This window comes from Somniosus microcephalus, chromosome 12 (genome assembly GCF_052327205.1).
Source record: "Somniosus microcephalus isolate GS21.2 chromosome 12, FLI_Smic_1.0, whole genome shotgun sequence".
Taxonomy (NCBI): Eukaryota; Metazoa; Chordata; class Chondrichthyes; order Squaliformes; family Somniosidae; genus Somniosus; species Somniosus microcephalus.
Window position 1 is genome coordinate 121,673,139 of NC_140998.1, and position 22,503 is coordinate 121,695,641.

The 22,503-nt window shown below is 42.2% G+C and overlaps 1 protein-coding gene across 8 annotated transcripts in view; it reads left to right on the forward strand.

Annotated features, from left to right (window-relative positions):
- LOC147109494 (ryanodine receptor 3-like) overlaps positions 1 to 22,503 on the forward strand; it is a 506,629-nt gene that overhangs the window by 14,715 nt on the left and 469,411 nt on the right. The gene's annotated exons all lie outside the window — the stretch shown is intronic.

Consider the following 22,503-nt stretch of genomic DNA (forward strand, 5'->3'; position numbering starts at 1 on the left):
TTAGAGCAAAAGTTGAGGTGAACAGTCTTTTCCAGCAAAGGGTGAATGGTTGACAACAGTACCATATTCACTAGAATCTTCCATCCAGCTCTTTTTTAAAGTTGTTAATTAACCAACATATTAATTATATTAGGTGAGAGTGCATTCCAAGGTGTGGAGTTTCTGTTAGGAGTGGAGTCGGTTAAATGCGCCCAGAATATGCTGGAGACAGCCAGTTTTGCCGAGGCGAAATCACGCTCAAGTTTCTGGGCAAACACATTAGCATAAACTCAAACGTAAAATCTCCCATGACTCAGTGTGAACGATCAATATCATCGATTGGTGACTGGAACAGGGCATCCTCCAGCATCACAAAGAGGAGTGGGATTACCAGGAAATGAGACAATCTTTAACTGACTGATTTAATGCTCTTGGTCTTACTTTTTAATTGGCTTCAATTGACTGCCTTGATCTGCCCTTGGCCCATAAGACCTGTGACCAACAGTCAATTAAAGGCACACAGGTGTGTCCTGCTCTTCTGTAATTGACTAATTTAGTAATTGACTAAAGTCAGTTCATTAGTTTAAATTTGAACTAATTGCAGCAACAGCAGCTTCAAATGACTAACGCTGGATGAACATTGAGGGGGTGATGGGTCTTAATGTGGGTTAGGATACAGGCAGCAGAGTTTTGAATGAGCTCCAGTTTATGGAGGGCGGAAGATGGGAGGCTGGCCAGGAGAGTGTTGGAATAGTCAAGTCTAGAGGCAACAAAAGCATGGATGAGGATTTCAGCAGCAGATAAGCTGAGGCAGGGGTGGAGTTGGGCAATGTTATGGCGGTGGAAGCAGGCGATCTTGGCGATAGAGCATCTCAGTGTCAACTACGAAACCAAGGTTGCGAACAGTCTGGTTCAGCCTCAGACAGTTGACAGGAAGAGAGGTGGAGTCAGTGACAAGGGAATAGTTTGTGGTGGAAACCAGGATAATGGCTTCGGTCTTCCCAATATTTAATTGAAGGAAATTTCTGCTCCTCCAGTACTGGATGTCGAACAAGCAGTCTGACAAATTAGAGACCGTGGAGGGGTCGAGAGAGGTGGTAGTGAGGTAGAGCTGGTTTTCGTCAGTGTACATGTGGAACCTGACGTTGATTTTATGAATGATCTCATCAATGCCTGTTTGAATAAAGTATGTATAAAACTATTTTATAATATTCCAAATGTGGCCATGCCAATGATCTATGCAAGGTTAAAATAACTTGTTTCAATTTACAAGCAAATGCATTTGAGATGCGTTCTAATATATCAGTAGCCTTCAGAAGCTGCAGAAATGGCTGTGCATCTGGATGCAATGTCTGAGACAGCTGCTTCCTGTGAATGCAATTTGATACGTATGGAGATTAACAAGGACCAGTCTCCTGCCCATTCTCTTGTTTAGTCAAGGCGTGTGTTTCTTAACAAAAAAAATAGATGATTAGAAACTCGAGCAAGAAAAGTAATGGCCTAGAAATTCGTGTCGGGGGCTTCCCGTGGGTGCAAGCCCCCGACCTACACTTACCTAGCGCACCGGCAGTTGAGGCCTGGGCCTGCGTGGATTTCCTCTCTGTGGCCCGGTCCAGCTCCCGGCATGCTGTGCATGCGTGATCCAGCGGCGTAGTTAGTGCGATGCGTCCGCTGGGATCACGTGAGCCATGGGCAACCAATCGGAGGAGGGAAAAGCCCATTCATGAGATTGACAAAGAACTGTCAAACTAATGAAAACTCCGGCCCCCAAAACAGTACTTACCCTTCAAATAAATATTTTTAAAAATCACACTTTTTAAATAAACTATAAATAACATTAAATAACTATTTTAAACAATAATTTAAATTTTTGAAAAAAATAATTTTATAAAAAAATGGGGCTAAAAATACACTTACCTTACTTTTTAAAGTATTTAAAAATAATAAACCTGTGGAAAAAAAATTCTAATTTTAATTAATTGACGACTTACCTTTTAAAATGAAGTCCTTACGCCTGGTTTTTAAATGTGTAAAATGTAGAGGCCTTCACGCACGGAAAAACCTGTAAAAATAAAAGGAAGTTCAACACTCACGTGCAGACTCCCGCGCGCATGCGTTCGACCTCTGAACCCCTTCGTTCACAGGATCGGAAATGCCGGTTTCCCGCGCATGCGTAGTGCATGCAAGAAACCGGCACTTCCATCGGGTCCACGCGTGAGTACTCCGTGCTTACTCATGCGTTGGGACCCGAATTTCTGGGCCAATAAATTGGTGGCACCAGTAGAAACCACAAACTCAAAATATACTAACTTCAAACAGCAACATTACTTTCAATGAGCTTATCCTTGCCCACCATATGAGTAAGAAATGAGTCCGTCTCTCTGACCCCATCTATATCTGAACTGTTGGTGTTGCCAGAGTATCTGCCGAACAGGTTTTCAGTGTCTGTAGGATCTAATTCCTTAATATTGGAATTCGTCCCTGGCCCTTATAAAGGGCTAGCTGTCTTCAACGCGTAATGTTAAAAAACTTGGCCTAGAAAAAGGTCAGCAACCATGAGCTGCCGTGCTAATACTGATGCGCAAGAGGACTACAAAAAATTGGTCCTTTTGGTGTCATCAGGATGCAAGTGGATTGCTGGGAACATCAGTCACGCCCCAAGAGGCAGTGCCCCAGCTGCGAAGAAGATGAAGATCAGCCGGTGTCAATGCCGACATTGGACCTATGGTGAGTTTGGGAGGACTGTGCGCGGTGGCGTATACTGTGGCAAGTTGGGAACCAATTTTTTGACGGGGCCGGAAATAAATGTTAGGCCCCCGATTTACATACGCAATGGGCCTAACGACAATTTCAAGCGGTCACACTGGTTTGCGGCACATACCTGATGCAGAATGAACGCGTGCGCACCACACGCCATCTTGGACCCTTCAGCGTCCATTTATTGCCTGTAAAATGTGTGCTGGGTGATCCAATTTCTGGGCCATTAAGTTTGATTTTCCCTCATCTTTCCTCACCCGAGCAGTACTGAGAAGGACCCAATTAGATTGATGAGTGCAGTAACAAAGAACTGAGATCTGCAGGAATAACAGTACATCATTAAGATATGTTGGTAATATGTGATCTACATGTACTGTGATGACCCAAGTGCAAAGGGGGTGAGGAGCTATGCAGAAAGATGAGAGAAAATCAACTTTCTCAAAAGAAAGTGATTAGGTGGGGAGCCCTGAGAGATATATAACATATTAGATAGTACTATTGTAAGTTAGAGAAGGACCAGAGGACATAAAGTTAAATTAAAACAGACAATAGTTTTAAAAAGGTGGTTAAGGGGACACCTGGTTCCTATTCCAGGTTTTGTGGAAATTCTGGTTCTGCACATTGCAAGTCACATCAATTTAAATATTGTTGGTATTTACAGAATGATGGTTCCCAAAATTTTCTTCTGTGAATTGAATTAAGGAAAGCTTTACTTTTTGGGTTGGAATGTACCAACTTGGATGATCAGTCTTTTATTTTTAAAATTATGCTTATGGAACATTGGCCTGTATTTTCTGATCCTTAAGGGTTTAAAAAAGTTTTTAAAAAATGTTTTCACTCATTTATAATTTTAAAATACTTCTAAAAAAGGTAAGTTTATTTTTAGCCCCATAAAAAAACTTTAATTTTTTTCAAAATATTTAATTTAATGTACTTTTAACTCATTTTAAAAACGTGATGGTTATTAAAAAATGTATTTAATGTTTTAGTGTCTTTTTTCAGTGATCCCCATTCATACTTTTGACAGGTCTATCTGTCAAAAGTATGAAGGGGGATTCCCTTCTTTCATTGGCTGGCCTGGCCCACGTGATCCCAGGGACGCTTGCGAACCGCATGCGCCCCTGGGATACCTGGGCCCTGCACATTTCGACTGTGGAGAGGCCCAGGAGTGGAAGTGCCCGGACCTTGGGAGCCCTCGGGTAAGGGCATAGATTTTTTTTCCGATAGGCATTCACACGCAGGAAGCCTCCTATCAGAAATTACGGGCCATTATATAGGGTTGCATCTAAATTATACAACAATAAATTCAAACTAAAAAGTAACTTTTTTTGTCCTTTTATAGTGAAATTAGTCCTGATATTACAAAACTGGCATAAGGGAAATGGAGAACATGTGACAGGAATCTATGTTTCTAATATGGTAAATATGCGATGATAACGCGACCATATACTCCACAAGTAGCAAGGCTATGTTTCAGTTATGTTATGGTCATTTATCGTCAATTGTTGTCCATATTTCCACCACATTTTCTGCAGCAAAACTCAACAATATTTGCATTTTAAAATTATATTTTTTCCCACCAGTAAAACTATCCACAAAGATCAGGTAGCATTCAATGGTACCATGTGGTAGGACCAGACATGTTCCATTGCTGTGTTGCATCATTAGGTTTCAAGCCACACACACAACATTGCCATTGCCCATTAGGTTCTTGGGTATTCCTATGTGGCGTTGTCATCAGTTGATGTTAATCATTGAGTTATGTGGCTGTTTTCATGACAGAAAGCTTATTCATCGCCCAGCCTTCTAATAATGGGGAATTCCATATGTAATGAGCACTTATCCTTCCCTTGACATTTTGTGAGGTGACTTTTACATACCTTCAGAAGACTTTGGCTGTCGTTCTGCAAATCCCTTAAATGAGAGCTGAAATTAGAAATTGGAGCAAGATCAATTCTGAAAGCACTTTAGGAACAGGAGTAGGCCATTAAGCCCCTCAAGCATGTTACATAGGAACAGGAGTTGGCCATTTAACCCCTTGAGCCTGTTCTACCATTCAGTGAGATCATGACTGATCTGTGACCTAACTCCATATACCCGTCTTTGCCCCATATCCCCTAATACCTTTGATTAACAAAAATCTAGCAATCTTAGATTTAAAAGTAACGATTGACCTAGCAACAACTGTCGTTTGCAGAAGAGAGTTCCAAACTTCTACTGCCCTTTTTGTGTAGAAGTGTTTCCTAACTTCACTCCTGGAAGGCCTGCCTCTAACTTTTAGGTTATGCCCCTAGTCCTAGAATCTCCAACCAGCAGAAATAGCTTCCCTCTATCTACCCTATCAGTTCCCCTTAATATCTTGAAAACTTCAATCAAATCACCCTTCTAAATCCCAGGGGATACTTTGTGTAATCTCTCTTTGTAATTTAACCCTTGGAGTCCACGTTTCATTCTGATAAATTTACGTTGCACTCCCTTCAAGGCTAATATATCCTTCCTAAGGTGTGGTGCCCAGAACTGAACACATTACTCCAGATGTGGTTGAACTAGGGCTTTGTGTAGCTGTAGCATCATTTCTACCCCCTTGTATTCTCGTCCTCTGGCTATAAAGGCCAGCATTCCATTAGACTTTTTGATTATTTTCTGAACCTATCCATGACATTTTAACAATCTATGTACATGGACCCCTAAGTCTCTTCAGACCTCCACTGTTTCTAGCTTTTTGCTAGTACTCTGATCTATCACTTTAGGTCCAAAGTGGATGACCTCACACTTGCCTATATTGAAATCCATTTTCCACAGTTTTGCCCATTCACTTAATAATCTATTTATATCACTGTAATTTTATGCTTTCATCTACACTGCTTACAATGCTGCCTATCTTTGTGTCATTTTCAAACTTCGATATATGGCTCTCTATCCCATCATCCAAGTCGTTAATAAATAGTGACTATTTGAAGCCTCAACACAGATCCCTGTGGGATGCCACGAGTCACATTCTTCCAATTAGACTACCTGCCCATTATCCCTACTCTCTCTCTCCTGCTGCTCAGCCAATTTCCTAACCAGGTCAATAATTTGCCTTCAATTCCATGAGATTCAACTTTAGATAACAGATTCTTATGTGGAATATTATCGAATGCCTTGTGGAATCCCATATAAAATACATCCACAGACATTCCCCTGTCCACTACTTCAGTCACCTCTTAAAAAAATTTCAGGCCATTCCTGTTGCACCATTCAGTTAGATCATGGCTGCTCAGTATATTAACTCCATTTACCCACCTTCAGTAACCTTAATACCCTTGCCTAACAAAAGTCTAACAATCTCAGTTTTGAATTTTTCAATTGACCCCTGAGCCTCAACAGTTTTTTGAGGGAGAGTTCCAGATTTCCACTACCCTTTGTGTGAAGAAGTGCTTTCTGACATCACCCCTGAATGGCCCAGCTCTAATTTTATGGTTATGCCCCCTTGTTCTGGAGTCCCTAACAGAGGAAATAGTTTCTCACTATCCGCCATATGAAATCCTTTAATCATCTTAAACACCTTAATTAGATCACCCCTTAATCTTCTATATTCAAGAGAATACAAGCCTAGTCTATGCAACCTGTCTTAATAATTTAACCCTTTTAGCCCTGGTATCATGCTTTATTATGCTTCACCAATTTATTGGCTATATTTTTCAAAATTACATTTTCATAGTTTTTCTACAATTTACTGTGAATGAAAAGTTGTCTTGTCATTCCATGAATTCCTCTAATTCTATTTTATAATTAACATAATTACAAATTTTTAAAAATATTTTCTCGTAGAAAACCGTATCAATTTGTGGCTATTCACCACAGCACATCGAGTTAATAATTTAAAATAAATGGTACGCAAATAAAATACAATTTATGGTTGGAATAAAAGATTATTAATGGAGACATGAAATTAAACATTGCTTTATTTTGTGGGCTTGGGTTTATGTCATGCCCTACATTACCATAGTAGCATAGATAGTTGCAATATAATATTTTGCTATCATGACTTCATGAGTGAGCCTTCTCCATTAAATGTTTGGGATCTTTCTGGATGTTGATGTCATGGAAAATTTGACAGTTTTCTCCATTCAAGATGTTGTTATTGAGGCTGCTGTTGTTGGCTATTCCTTGATAGTGTTGAACAGGCATTGGTTGCTAAACCATGATGATAATTTAGTTTTGAGTTTGGTAGGGTTATTTTTTAAATGACTGTCAATCTACCCATTGGATATTTAAGATGTAAGGTGCCTGAAGAAATGATAGCAGTTGTTCTATTATTATCATGGTTATGATGGATTGAAATGAAAAGTTGTCCAAATTTTGCATTGTTTAAAATTGACAGCAAGTGTGGGAGATACTCTTGTGATGCAAAATATACGATAAGAATATTGTATATAATTTTTTTCTTATGCTATACAGCTTGACTCATGCTCCCAGATGTCATCTGTGGTCTTAAAATAAAGACGTAATTTCACTTAATTTTGTACTAATTCTTTGTTAAGGCAATTAAAAAAATCTATGATCATTAAATCAATGTTAAATGTAGCTTAAAAAATTGTGGTGCATGACGGTGCTTTTTGAAAGGAATATATGAATACTATAAGTGTAAATAGCACTTTGCAAAAATGAGTCCACGACCCATAATATAAGGTTACTATCACATTTAAGCATAGACTATTACAGAAAAAAGCTTCTGAAATGCTTAAACCTTACACCTTACAATGATGCAAATGATTATTAACTACATTGCTTTTTATTTTAAAAAAAGGCATTACAGAGCTCCTGAATGGCTTGATAAATACGAGCACTTGCAGTGAGCTGTACAGACTTTGAAATTTCTGGGTCAATCCTTGGACTGTGCTGTCTTACCTGATCTCTACTTGGGCAGTGGTGGCATCTTTAAAAGTTGTGGAATAGATTAATATTGGGCAAGGTAGAATTTTTTTACAAGCATCATGAGCTGACATTTGTAGAATAGCAGGCTTATTTCTGTGGTGCTTTTCTCAAGCCAAAATTAAAAGGCACTTACAGCCAAGATGTCTGGGAGGCTTTTTCATATTTGTTCTTGTGTTGTAGGTGGTGGAGGCAAGGCCACCTTTATTGCACATCAGTAGTTGATGGGTGTCAGCAATGGTTCAGTTGGTAGCACTCTCACCTCTGGGTCAGAAGGTTGGTTCAAGTCCCACTCCAGAGGTTGAGCAGATGATCTAGGCTCGCACTCTGGTGCAGTACTTAGGGAATGCTGCACTGTCAGAGGTGCTGTCTTTTGGATGAGACATTAATCCTGCCCCCTCAAGTGGACATGGCACTATTCAAAGAAGAGCAGGTGAGTTCCCCCAGTGTCCTGGCCAATATTTATCCCTCAATCAATGCCTAAAACAGATTATTATTGTTGGATCCGTGATTCAGAGGATATGCTGTTATAAAATAATCACACGGATGCTGTACATTAACAATAAACAGGTCTTTACTGGAGGAGGGTAGTCTCAAGACAGGGGGTACAGAGGCATGCGCACTTATATACCGGTGTGGTCACTGCCAGTACTACAGTATACAGGAGCTGTAAAAGTAGTTCTGGCTTAAAGGCACATACACTACAATTCCTCCCCTTTTAGATTAGTAGTACCCCTAATATTCAAATAACAATTAACATTTCAACATGTACATTAAATAACAAAAGGCCATTTATAGATTCAGTCTTTGGGGCGGCTTCCTGACCCTTTCGGGATAGTGCCTTTCCGGAGGTTCTTGTTCTTAGTGCAGAGGCGATTCTGACTCCTTTTCATCGGGTAGTTCATCGAGTTCCACTGCTAATGGGTCTGAAGTAGATGCTACTGGTATGTCGGGTTCATCCCCAGGTACTCGAGACATGGGGTTGACGCGTTCCTGTGATGCTAAGATCTGATCGACGTGGCGTCTCACAATGTTCTCCCCGACATCCACTGTGTACATTAATGGCCCCTGCCTTGTACATATCGTTCCGGGTTGCCATTTCTCTGTGCGATAGTCACGGGCCAAGACTGGTTGCCCTACATTGAAGCTCCTTGTTGGCTTCTCATTGATGTGTTGGAATTGTTTGTCCTCAACATTTCTTCGCACATTTGGTCTGAGCAAGTCCAGACGAGATCTCAACCTTCGGTTAAAGAACATCATGGCCGGGGTCTGGTTGGTAACTGCATGTGTCGCGTTTCGGTAGGCTAATCAGAAATTGTCCAGCTTATGCTGTAGTGGAATTTCATCGTCGCACATGGCCTTTATCGCCTTCTTAAAGGTTTGTACAAACCTCTCAGCCAATCCATTTGTGGCTGGATGATACGGGGCGGATGTTTAATGCCTTACCCCATTCCTTCTCATAAATTTTTGGAACTCGTCGGACACAAACTGTGGTCCATTATCGGAGCAAATCTGCTCTGGCAAACCGTTTCTGGCAAATATGGTCCGTAGGACTGCAATCGTTTTCTCTGTAGTGGTTGAAGACATTTTTATCACCTCAGGCCACTTTGAATGAGCATCCACTGCTATTAAGAACATTGAGTCCATGAATGGACCAGCAAAATCAATATGCACCCGTTGCCATGGAGAGGAGGGCCACTCCCATGGGTGTAGAGGGGCATGTGGTGGTGCATTTTGGACCTTCTGGCATCCTAAGCAGCTCTTAGTTAGGTCTTCGATTTGTTGATCGATTCCCGGCCACCACACATAAGCCCTAGCAAGACTTTTCATTTTCACTCCCCCCAGATGACCTTCATGTAGCTCATTTAGCACTCTCTCCCTTAACTTGGGTGGAATCACCACTCTGGATCCACACGTCACTGTCCCCTGGCATACTGACAGCTGTTCTCTTCTGGATGAGAATGCTGGCAACAGTGAGTCACCATGTGTTGGCCATCCCCTCACCGTCAATTCATATACCCGCAACAGCGTTGGATCATTTCGGGTCTCCTTCTCTATATCCGCGTTTGTTACTGGCAATCGTTCAATTATTGACGAATAAAATATCTCGATAGGGTCCACTGCTGGTGCTTCCTCCACAGTAGGCAGTGGCAGGCGCGATAGCCCATCAGCGTTCCCATGCTGTTTCGTGCCTTTATATTCTATTTCATATTGATTCACCCCTAGAAACAGGGACCATCTTTGTAACCGCTGTGCAGTCATCACTGGAACGCCCTTCTTAGGATTAAAGATGGAGACAAGTGGTTGGTGGCCATCAGCAAGGTGAACTTCTGCCCATGCAGATAGTGGTTGAATTTTTTTACTCCCCGTACTAGGCTGAGGGCCTCCCTGTCAATCTGGGCGTAGTTGCGCTCGGCTGAGGTTAGTGACCGAGACGCAAAGGCTACTGGCCTCTCCAACCCGTCCGGGAATTTGTGCGACAGCACCGCTCCAATACCAGAGGGTGATGCATCACATGCCAAACGAATTGGTAGTGCTGGGTTGAAATGGGCCAACACCTCTTTTGATGTGATCAATTCCTTACACTTCTGGAAAGCTCGTCTACGTTCTTCATCCCACTTCCATGGTACCCCTGTTTGCAGTAGGATGTTCAGTGGGTGTAATACCGTAGACAAATTTGGTAAGAACTTGTGGTAGTAGTTTACCAGCCCGAGGAACGACCTCAGTTGTGACACATTTTCTGGTGCTGGAGCCTTGACTACTGCCTCATTCTTGTCAGGGGACTTATGTAACCCCTCTTCATCGATGATGTGGCCACAATACGAGATCTGTTTCTGGAAAAACTCGCACTTGTGGCGATTAGCTCGTAGCCCATACTCCTTTAATCTGGTGAGCACCTTCTCCCAGTTGGCGAGGTGATCGCCGTCAATTTCGCCCGTGACCAAGATGTCGTCCAAATAACACTGGGTCCCTGGAATCCCTTGCAGGACCTGATCCATCGCCCTTTGCCAGATAGCCGGAGCCGAGGCTACTCCAAACACCAGCCGGTTGTATTGGTAGAGATCTTTGAGTGTTGATCGTAAGGTATTGTTTCGAAGCTTCTTCTAACTCCATTTGCAAGTACGCCTGGGCTAGATCAATTTTGGTGAAGCGTTTACCTCCAGATAGCGAGGCGAAAATATCCTCAATTCGTGGAAGCGGATATTGTACCGTGTGAAGGACTGGGTTCACTGTCACCTTAAAATCCCCACAGATGCGGACCTTCTTTGGTTCCCCAGGCGTATTACTCAACGACCTCTTCATTACAGGAACGATGGGTGTAGCCCACTCGCTCCAGTCCACTTTGGACAGTACTCCTGAACGTTCCAAACCTTCCAGCTCTGCTTCAACAGCTGGTCTGATCGCATAAGGCACTGGTCTGGCCTTCAGAAACTTTGGGCTTGCATTTTCCTCTATTTTAATCGTTGCTGTTATTCCTTTTAGTGTTCCTAGTCCCTCCTGGAACACTTCTTTTGCGTCGGTTAGCATTTTTGACAGTCGTCCAGGTGTGATGTCGTCATCCTTTTTGGCCTCAACCTTCAGTGCCTGTATGGAATGCCAATCTAATTGTATCTTCCGGATCCATTCACGTCCTAGCAGTGGTGGTCCTCCATCTGGCAATACATATATATCCATTTTAGGTATTTCCTGGCCTTTATATATCACTTTCACCCTTATTTTTCCTTTGGGGTAGACTTTTTGCCCCGTATACGTCTTCAAGACAATCTCTGTAGCTTTCAAGGGTATGTGTGAAAATAGCCGCTTGTAGTCTCTTTGATTTATGACTGTTAGCGCTGACCCTGTGTCCAATTCCATTTTCACTTGGACTCCGTCTATCTTGAGTGTAACCCAGATAGTCTGGTGATCCTCCATTTCGGTTACATTATGTAGTTTCAGACAACCCAGCTCCTTGCTTCCGGAGTCTGTGTCACTTTTCTGTTCGTCTGAACAACTGTCCATCACCTGGTGTACCTTTTTGTACTTCTCCTGTGGAGATTTCTTACTGTTGGTTTTCTTCCCAGACCTGCAGACTCTTGCTATGTGTCCTGCTTTCCCACACTGTCTGCACACTTGGTCCTTGAACCAACAATCTTTCTGGTCATGTGTTGTTCTGCCGCAGCGATAGCACTTCCCTGTTCCTTAGGACATTTCATTGGTGCCATATTCTTGCGGTCTCCGTTGTATCTCTGCAGCGCCCCTTGCGGCTGCTTCGTGTGACACTGCCATATTGAAAGCTTTGTCCAACGTAAGATCCTTTTCTGATAGAAGCCGTTTCTGGGTTCCTTCACTTTGTAGCCCACACACAAACTTGTCCCTTAACGTATCTGCTAGTCCGCTCCAAACTGGCAGTGTTTCGATAGCTTGCGCAGTTCCGTTATGTACTCAGCATTGCTTTCGTCTTTGTGTTGGTTCCTTTTATGGAACTTAAATCGTTCTGCTATCAGCAGCGGTGTGGGGTTTAAGTGGTCCTGTAGGATTTCTACTATGCTTTCAAATTCTTGTTTACCGGCTTCTCTGGGGTTATTAGATTTCGCAGTAACCCATAAGTTTTTGCACCCATGGAATTTAACAGAACCAGTGCTTTATTAGCATCTGGCACTTCATTCGCCCTGCAGTACACCTCAATACGTTCCACATATGTCGCCCAATCTTCGACTTCATTGTCGAACATAGAGATACTGCCAGTCTTCAGCATCCTTGGGTGTGGGTTAACTGTCAAAAATGGCGCCTCCCACGCTTCCCCGTCTCCCGCGCTTTCCTTCCTTCCCGCGCTCGCCCTTCTCCGCTGTGGCTTCTAAAAATGGCGTCTCCCGCGCTCTTCCGTCTTCTCCGCGGCTCAATGGCATCTCCCGCACTCCCCTTTCTTCACCCCACAGACCCTGTTCAGCCCGTGAGCCCTGGCTGTGCACTGCGCGTTCTTCTCTTTATTTTTTTTTCGACGCCGCTCAGTCTAGAACCCAGCTGTTTCTTTACCCTCTCTCCGGTTTGTTTTCTTTTTCTCAACGCCGCTCGGTGTTCAACCCCCGGCTGCGCCCTGCGCTCTTCACACTTTTTTTCTTACCCCGTCGACGCTGCTCAGCTTTCTCTCCGCCGTCGGTCGGCTCCAGCCGCCGCTGCTCGGGAAGGGTCTGCGCTGGACCTGTCGTCGGTCTCTTGCTGCTCGTCGTGGCTGGGGAACCAAGCCCGGCTCTCCACAGCCTCCCCTGCAAAGTTCAATCTCTGCCTGACGGCTGGGCGGTTGCTCGTAGTCGACGCCCGTGTTCCTGGCCTCGACTATTTTTTTTTTTTATGTTGCAGGTAGATTCGAATCGACACTCGTCGCCACTGTTGGATCCGTGATTCAGAGGATATGCTGTTATAAAATAATCACACGGATGCTGTACATTAACAATAAACAGGTCTTTACTGGAGGAGGGTAGTCTCAAGACAGGGGGTACAGAGGCATGCGCAAAGCTTATATACCGGTGTGGTCACTGCCGGTACTACAGTATACAGGAGCTGTAAAAGTAGTTCTGACTTAAAGGCACACACACTACAATTATAGAATCATAGAATGATACAGCACAGAATGAGACCATTCAGCCCATCATGCTTGTGCTGCCTCTTTGGTAGAACTATCTAATTAATTGCACTCCCCTCATCTTTCCCCAGAGCCCTGCAAATTTTTTCCCTTCAAGTATTTATCCAATTCTCTTTTGAATGTTACTATTGAATCTGCTTCCATTGCCCTTTCAAGTAATGCATTCCAGATCTCAACAACTCGCTGTGTAAAAAAAAAAAAAAAATGTTTCCTCATGTCGCCTCTGGTTCTTTTGTCAGTCACCTTTTAATCTGTGTCTTCTGGTTACTGACCCTCTGCCACTGGAAACAGTTTCTCTTTATTTGCTCTAGCAAAATCATTCTTGAATTTGAACACCTCTGTCAAATCTCCTCTTAAATTTCTCTGCTCTAAGGGGAACAAATGCAGCTTCTCCGGTAGCTCCAGTCTATCCATATAACTGAAATTCTTCATCCCTGGTACAATTCTAGTAAATCTTTTGTGCACCTGCCCCAAGGCTTTGACATCCTTCCTAAACTTCCTTGCTTTTGAACTCTATTCCTCTATTAATAAAGCCAAGGATGCCATATGCTTTTTTGACAGCCTTCTCAACTTGTCCCACAAAGATTTGTGTACATAAACCCCCAGGTCCCTCTGTTCTTGCTTCCCTTTAAATTCCCATTTAATTCATATTGCGTCTCCTCATTCTTCCTACCAAAATGTATCACTTCACACTCCTCTGCGTTAGATTTCATCGGCCATGTGTCTGCCCATTTCACCAGTCTCTCTCTGTGCTCCTGATCTCTGTTACTATCCTCCTCATTGTTTACTACATTTCCAAGGTTCGTATCATCTGCAAACTTGGGAAGACGTGGTAATTCAAAGATTAGAGACAAGGCAATAGAGAAAGGTATTAATATGGGAAATGATAAACAGACTGTGACAGGAAGGGATAGAGAGTATAAATCTAAGAGTAAATCAACAGATAAGGCTAGAGGTGACAAAACTAAAGGCTCTGCATCTGAATGCATGTAGCATTTGAAACAAAACAGATGAACTGATAGCGCAAATAGAAATAAATAAATATGATCTGATAGCCATTACAGAAACATGGCTGCAGGATGACATAGATTGGGACCTGAATATTGAAGGGTACATGACATTTAGGAAGGACAGGAAGATGGGAAAAGGTGGCGGGGTGGCTCTGTTCATTAATGATGGTATTAGCACAATAGAGAGGGATGACCTAAGTTCAGGAAACCAGGATGTAGATGCGGTTTAGGTAGAGATGAGAAATAATAAAGGCAAGAAGTCACTTGTGGGAGTGGTGTACAGGCCCCCTAACAGTAACCACGTGGTAGGATGGAGTATAAAGGATGAAATAATGGGAGCTTGTCAGAAGGGTATGGCAATAACTATGGGGGATTTTAATCTGCATATGGACTGGAAAAATCAGATGGGCAAAGGTAGCATAGGTGAGGAGTTCATGGAATGTTTTCGGGATAGTTTCTTACAACAGCACGTTCTGGAGCCAACCAGAGAGCAGGCTGTACTAGACCTGGTATTGTGCAATGAGATAGGATTAATTAATGACCTCATAGTGAAGGTGCCCCTAGGTAGTAGCGATCATAATATGATTGAATTTTACATTCAGTTTGAGAGAGAGAAGAGTGGGTCCAAGACTATTATTTTAAACTTAAATAAGGGCAATTATGAGGGCATGAAAGCAGAACTAGCTGAAGTGAACTGGCAAATTAGGTTAAGGGATAGGTCAATAGAGTTGCAGTGGCAGACATTTAAGGGGATATTTCAAAATACACAGAATATATACATTCCAACAAGAAAGAAAAATTCTAAGGGGAGGACCCACCATCCGTGGTTAGCTAAAAAAGTTAAAGATAGTATTAAACTTAAAGAAAAAGCATATAATTGTGCAAAGATGGGTGGCAGATCAGAAGATTGGACAGAATATAAAAAACAGCAAAGAATGACTAAAAGATTAATAAGGAGAGAAAAATTAGAGTGCGAGATAAAGCTAGCTAGAAATATAAAAACAGATAGTAAGAGTTTCTATAGATATTTAAAAAAGAAAAGAGTTAACAAAGTGAGCGTTGGTCCTATAAAAAGTGAGTCTGGGGAATTAATAATGGAAAAAAGGAGATGGCAGTTGAATTGAACAGGTATTTTGCATCGGTCTTCATTATAGAGGATATAAGTAACATCCCAGAAATAGCTGTAAATCAGGAAATGGAAGGGAGGGAGGAACTCAAGAAAATTATAATCACCAGGGAAGTGGTACTGAGCAAATTGTTGGAGCTGCGGGCTGACAAGTCCCCGGGTCCTGATGGACTTCATCCTAGGGTTTTAAAAGAAGTAGCTAGTGAGATAGTTGATGCGTTGGTTTTAATTTTCCAAAATTCCCTAGATTCAGGGAAGGTTCCATTAGATTGGAAAATAGCAAATGTAACTCCTTTATTCAAAAAGGGAGGGAGACAGAAAGCAGGAAACTACAGGCCAGTTAGCTTAACATCTGTCATAGGGAAGGTGTTAGAAGCTATTATTGAAGACATTATAGCAGGGCATTTAGAAAAGTTCAAAGTAATCAGGCAGAGTCCACATGGCTTTGTGGTGCCACATCAAAAGTTATTGCAGAAAATAAAAGCTCATGGTGTAGGGGGTAACATATTGGCATGGATAGAAGATTGGCTAGCTAATAGGAAACAGAAAGTAGGCATAAATGGGTCATTTTCTGATTGGCAAGATGTAACGAGTGGTGTGCCACAGGGATCAGTGCTGTGGCCTCAACTTTTTACAATTTATATAAATGACTTGGATGAAGGGACCGAAGGTATGGTTGCTAAATTTGCTGATGACACAAAGATAGGTAGGAAAGTAAATTGTGAAGAGGACATAAGGAGACTACAAAAGGATATAGATAAGTTAAGTGAGTGGGCAAAGATCTGGCAAATGGAGTATAATGTGGGAAAATGTGAAGTTGTCCATTTTGACAGGAAGAATAAAAAAGAAGCATATTATCTAAATGGTGAGAGATTGCAGAGGGATCTGGGTGTCCTAGTGCATGAATCGCAAAAGGTTACTATGCAGGTACAGCAAGTAATTAGGAAAGCTAATAGAATGTTATTGTTTATTGCGAGGGGAATTGAATACAAAGGTAGGGAGGTTATGCTTCAGTTGTACAGGGCATTGGTGAGACCACATCTGGAGTACTGTGTACAGTATTGGTCTCCTTATTTAAGGAAGGATGTAAATGTGTTGGAAGCAGTTCAGAGAAGGTTTACTAGACTAATACCTGGAATGGGCGGGTTGTCTTATGAGGAAAGGTTGGACAGGCTAGGCTTGTATCCGCTGGAGTTTAGAAGAATAAGAGGTGACTTGATTGAAACATATAAGATCCTGAGTGGTCGGGACAGGGTGGATGTGGAGAGGATGTTTCCTGTTGTGGGAGAATCTAGAACTATGGGGTCACTGTTTAAAAATAAGGGGTCGCCCATTTAAGACGGAGATGAGGAGAGATTTTTTCTCAGAGGGTCGTGAGTCTTTGGAACTCTCTTCCTCAGAGGGCCATGGAAGCAGAGTCTTTGAATATTTTTAAGGCAGAGGTAGATAGATTCTTGGTAAGCAAGGGGATGAAAGGTTATCGGGGGTAGGTGGGAATGCGGAGTAATCAGATCAGCCATGATCTTATTGAATGGCGGAGCAGGCTCGAAGGGCCGAGTGGCCAACTCCTGCTCCTAATTCGTATGTACGTATGTTCGTATGTATGTAAACTTTGAAATTATGCCCTGTATACTCAAGTCCAGGTCATTAATATATATCAAGAAGAGCAGTGATCCTAATACCAACCCTTGGGGGACACCACTGTATACTTCCCTCCAGTCTGAAAAACAACCGCTCACCACTACTCTCTGCTTTTTGTCCCTTAGCCAATTTTGCATCCATGCTGCCACTGTCCCTTTTTAATCCCATTTAATTTTCCTTATAAGTCTATTATGTGGTACTTTTTCAAAAGTCTTTTGAAAGTCCATATACACATCAACCGCACTACTCTCATCAACCCTGTCCGTTACTTCATCAAATAACTCGACCAAGTTAGTCAAACACAATTTGCCTTTAACAAATTTATACTGTCTTTCATTTATTAGCCTGTAGTTTTCTAAATGCCAATTAATTTTGTCCCGGATTATTGTCTCTAAAAGTTTCCCCAGCACGTTAGGCTGACCGGCCTGTAGTTGCCGGGTTTATCCCTCTCCCCTTTTTGGGGTGTAACATTTGAAATTCTCCAGTCCTGTGACACCACCCCATATCTGAGGAGGATTGTGGCCAGAGCCTCTGCAATTTCCACCCTTCCCTCAACAACCTAGGATGTATCCCATTTGGAACGTGAATTTATTACTTTGAGGTTTGCTAACCTTTTAAGTACCTCTTTATCTATTTTTATCCTATCCAGTATCTCTACTGCCTCTTCTTTTACTGCTACATTGGCAGCATCCTCTTCTCTAGTGAAGACAGATGCAAAGTGCTCATTTAATACCTCAGCCATGACCTCTGCCTCCGCAAGAATATCTCCTTCTTGGACCCTACCTTTCCTTTGATTACCCTTTTGCTATTTATGTGTTTATACAAGACTTTTGGGTTAACTTTTATGTTAGCTGCTGATCTGTTCTCATACTCTCTCTCTTGCCCCTTTTATTTCCTTTTTAGATCTCCTTTGTACTTTCTGTATTCAGCTTGGTTCTCTACTGTATTATGAACCTTACAATTGCCATGAGCCTCCTTTTTCTGTCTCATTTTAATCTCTATATCTTTAGCCATCCAAGGACCTCTAGCTTTGGATGCCCTTCCTTTCCCACTCATGATAATGTGTCTAGTCTATATCCGAACCATTTCTTCTTTGACAGCCTCCCATTGTTCAATTACTGTTTTGTCTACCAATTTTTGATTCCAATCCACCTGGGCCAGATCCCTTTAACTCACTGAAGTCAGCCCTCCTCCTGTCAAATATTTTATACTTGATTGTACCTTGTTCTTTTATATGACTATTCTAAACCTGATGATATTTTGCTAACAGTTCCCTGAATGCTGTCCCACTGAAACATGCTCCACTTGCCCCATATCATTCCCCAGAACTAGATCCAGCACTGCTTCCTTCCTTGTTGGGCTGGAAACACACTGATCAAGAAAGTTCTCTTGTACACATTTCAGGAATTCCTCCTCCTCTTTGCCCTTTGCACTGTTGCTATCCCAGTCTATATTAGGATGATTGAAATCCCGATTATCACTACTCTGTAGTTCTTGCATCTTTCTATAATTTGCTTGCCAATTTGCTCCTCTCTCTCCTTCCCACTATTTGTTCTGGTTATTTGTCACATTGCTGTTTGTGGTATCTTGTTGTGCACAAATTGGCTGCCGTGTTTCCTACATTACAAGTGTCTACACTTCAAAAGTACTTCATTGGCTGTAAAGTGCTTTGGGACGACCTGAGGTTGTGAAAGACGCTATATAAATGTACATCTGTCTGTCTTCAAGGCGATGGTGCTTCCATGATATTGCTGTTCTTCTCCCTTCTCAGTAGTGGAGGTTGCATGACTGGGAGGTGTGTTGAAGGATGCTTGGTGAGTTGCTGTACTGCGTACTGCAGATAGTGCATACTGCAGCCACAATGCACCAGTAGTGGAGTGCATGGGTATCGAGTCCAATGTCAGGGGCATCGATCAATTTGAGTGCTCTGTCCTGGTTGGTGTTGAGCTTCTTCAATGTTTTTGGTCCATACTACGGATAGGAAAGATGTAGAGAATTACAAATCTTTGTTTGGGCTCTGTTGCTGGTGGTCATTAGTCTGAACACTCATGGAATTCTGGCTGGAAGAGTGAAACATATGTGTTAACAAGGCGGTAGAAGCGGGGTTGGGGGCTTATAAGGTTGGCGGCCGTGGAGGGAAGGTCTCCAGAGGAGATGAAGTCAGTGACAACCTTGGAAACGATGGCTTGATGTTCGGTAGTGGGGTCATGTTCCAGGGGGAGGTAGGAAGAAGTGTCGGAGAGTTGGCGTTCAGGCTCTGCAAGGTAGAGGTCGGTTCACCAAACAACAACAATGCCACCCTTGTCAGCAGGTTTAATGACAATGTTGGGGTTGGATCTGAGAGGACAGAGTGCTGCAAGTTCAGAGTGAGGGGAGCAGAAAAATTGAGACAGCTGATGTCACGCCGGCAATTCGTAATGAAAAGATCTAGAGAGGGTAAGAGGCCAGAGGGAGGGGTCCAGTTAGAACGAGAATTCGGAAAATGGGAGAAAGGGTCCGCTGTGCAGGGGATAAGACTCCTGGCCAAAGAAGTGCTGGCCAAAGAAGTGGGCATGGAGATGAAGGCAACGGAAAAAGAGCTTTGCATCGTGCCGAGCGCGAAGTTCATTGAGGTGGGGACGTAAGGGGATGAAGCTCAGGCCTTTGCTGAGGACTGATTGTTCGGGGTCAGAGAGGGGAAGGTCAGAGGGGATAGTGAAAACATGACAAGGGGTGAAATTGGAAGAAGGGATGGGGACAAAGGAAAGTGAAGGGGAAGAAGTTTCTGGAGGGACGTTGCTGTGCAAGAGTTGTGGAAGCTTGCGATCCTTGACACTTGAAAGGAAGAAAAAATGTTTTTTGTTAAAGTGCCGGATCAGGCGAAGAATGAAATGGAAATGCAGACCAGGACAGCTTTGAGATAGTGAGTCCATGGTGCTGAAGAGAGAGGTCAAGAGTGTGCATGTGGTGGCGCATGTCATTGAGCGTGGATCTCAGGATGTGGCGAGAGCAGTGGTTCGAGGAACGCTGAATATCTTGTAGATATCTGTAATCCGAGGTGGATCCAAAACATCAAGGGTGGAATTTCAGTTGGAATGCACGTGGAATAAGTCGGAGCCGGAGATAGTTGTTGAGGAAAGAGATGTGGCTGTGAAAGCGAGTTTTGGTAGATACCTGATCAAACATGAGAAGGGAGACAGAAAGCAATGAAGATGAACAAGGTAAAAGAGATGAATGGAAATCCCATCGGAGAGAAGAGCAGAACTTCGTCAAGGTGGGCATCCCTAGAAGAGAAGTGGCAGTGAATTAAACACTAATACAGACTCAACTGACGAAAGGTCATCGACCAAAAACGTTAACTCTGTTTCTCTCTCCACAGGTGCTGCCTGACCTGCTGAGTATTTCCAGCATTTTCTGTTTTTATTTCAGATTTCCAGCATCCGCAGCATTTTGATTTTGTATATTAACAAGGCACGTGACTGACCCAACACCTCAGCAGCCAAAATCTTTCAAAATATCAAATAGGTTGGCTAGCTCTCAGGATACAAATTCAGTTACTCCAAATCAGTGGTCCCATTCTTCATTCAAGTTAACCCTTCATAAATATGAGAATTGTACACCTTCACATGGTTTGCAACAAGATTAAAATACCTAGAGACAGAAATATTGCCCAAATTCTCATGCAAAATAAACAAAAGCTCATCCCCAACATATATGTGACATAGACAGATGGAACAACTTGCTCATTCCCTTTGTCGAGGAATATTTGCATAATAGGAAACATATTCTTCAGTCTTCTGTATATCTATGAGACATTCCCCATTGTTATTCAGACATAGCCATTAAGAAATCTCAATAAACTAATTTCAAAATTCCAGTTGTGGATAAAAGGCCCTGAATATGGCTAAAGCAATTGCATTTCCCCAAATAGGAGGGTGGACTGAGCACTAAAAGTCGAGGCACTGATGTTAGGGGGCACAACTTAAAGTAATTGTCATTTGGTGTGACCTTCTCCCCTCCCCCTCCCCCACCCCCACAAAAAAAGCATGACCAAAGCTTCCACAACTTAGCCTTCATAGAATCCCAAAAAAGGCCAACTGGAGCCTAAATGAGAAACTTTAATCTGAAACCTAAAAAAAAGTTGTTGTGGGCACACTATTTAAATTGGGTTTGATACTACAAAAGTGGATCTTAACCAAACACATTTCCGATATAGTGAGGACAAATGATTAAAAGAAAGCACAATTTTGCTTTTTCTCTGTTGGGCACTTTATTTGCTTATTCACTGTGTCTGTGTTGTGTAATTATTCCATTACCAAGTATGATGGTATATTAAACAAACATACCTCAAATTTTTACTCTAACTTGCTTTTTGAAATGCTTTCTTAAAAATAATTATAGTTAGTACTGTTATGTCTTTTATACTAGCAGTAAATATTATTTAATATCTTGATTCTTCATAAATAATAGCTACTGGTGTAGTTAATGTATATTTGGAAGATACAGGTACAGTCTGTATTGATGCATGTTATTGTGCTAGTTCAGGGACAACAGAGAGTAGAAAGAAAAAGAAAGACTAGCATTTATATAGCGCCTTTTGTGATCTCAGGATGTCCCAAAGTGCTTTACAGCCAGTGAAGTAAAGTCACGGTTGTTAAGTTGGAAACACAGCACCTAATTTGTGCACAGCAAGGTTCCACAAACTGCAATGTGATAATGACCAGATGATGTGCATTTAGGTGTTGGTTGAGGGATAAATATTGGACACCATGGAGAACTCTCCTGCTCTCTTCGAATAGTGCCATGGGATCTTTTGCGTCCACCTGAGACAGAAGACAGGGCCTCGGTTTAACGTCTCATCGGTAATATGGCACCTCTGAGAGTGCAGCACTCTCTCAGTACTACACTGAAGTGTCAGCCTAGAATTATGTGCTTAAGTCTTTTGGAGTGGGACTGCCTTGTCCATATGGGTGGGAGTTAGGAGCACACAGGAATGGAGCTGCATGGAGACACCTCTTTGTGTTACTGAAACGCATTTGATCATTATTTCTTAATAAAATAACCATAACATTACAGGAAGGATAGAAACACAAGGAATAAACAACTCAGCAATAATGTTACATAGATATAAGTAGTGTGATCATTGAATAGAAAACTTTGTCATAAAATTGTTCTGTAAGCTTCTTTAAGAAATCATTAGTAAACATTGCTTTTCAGAAATTAGGAAATTCATGTCACTAAAATATTTCATTCAATGCTAACATAATGTTAACTGAGTTCAATATTTGTCATAAAATATAAAGACAATTAGCCATGTTCAGCTAAAAGCATTTTATTTTTTAAGGAAGTGAATTCTGTGGTAGCATCAGCTTCCTTTTATTGGCTGACTGCACAGATCCTTCTGCTGAGTTGATTCTAACCAGAGAGATCAGTGACAACATCCAACAACAACAAATCACTTATGTAGTGCCTAG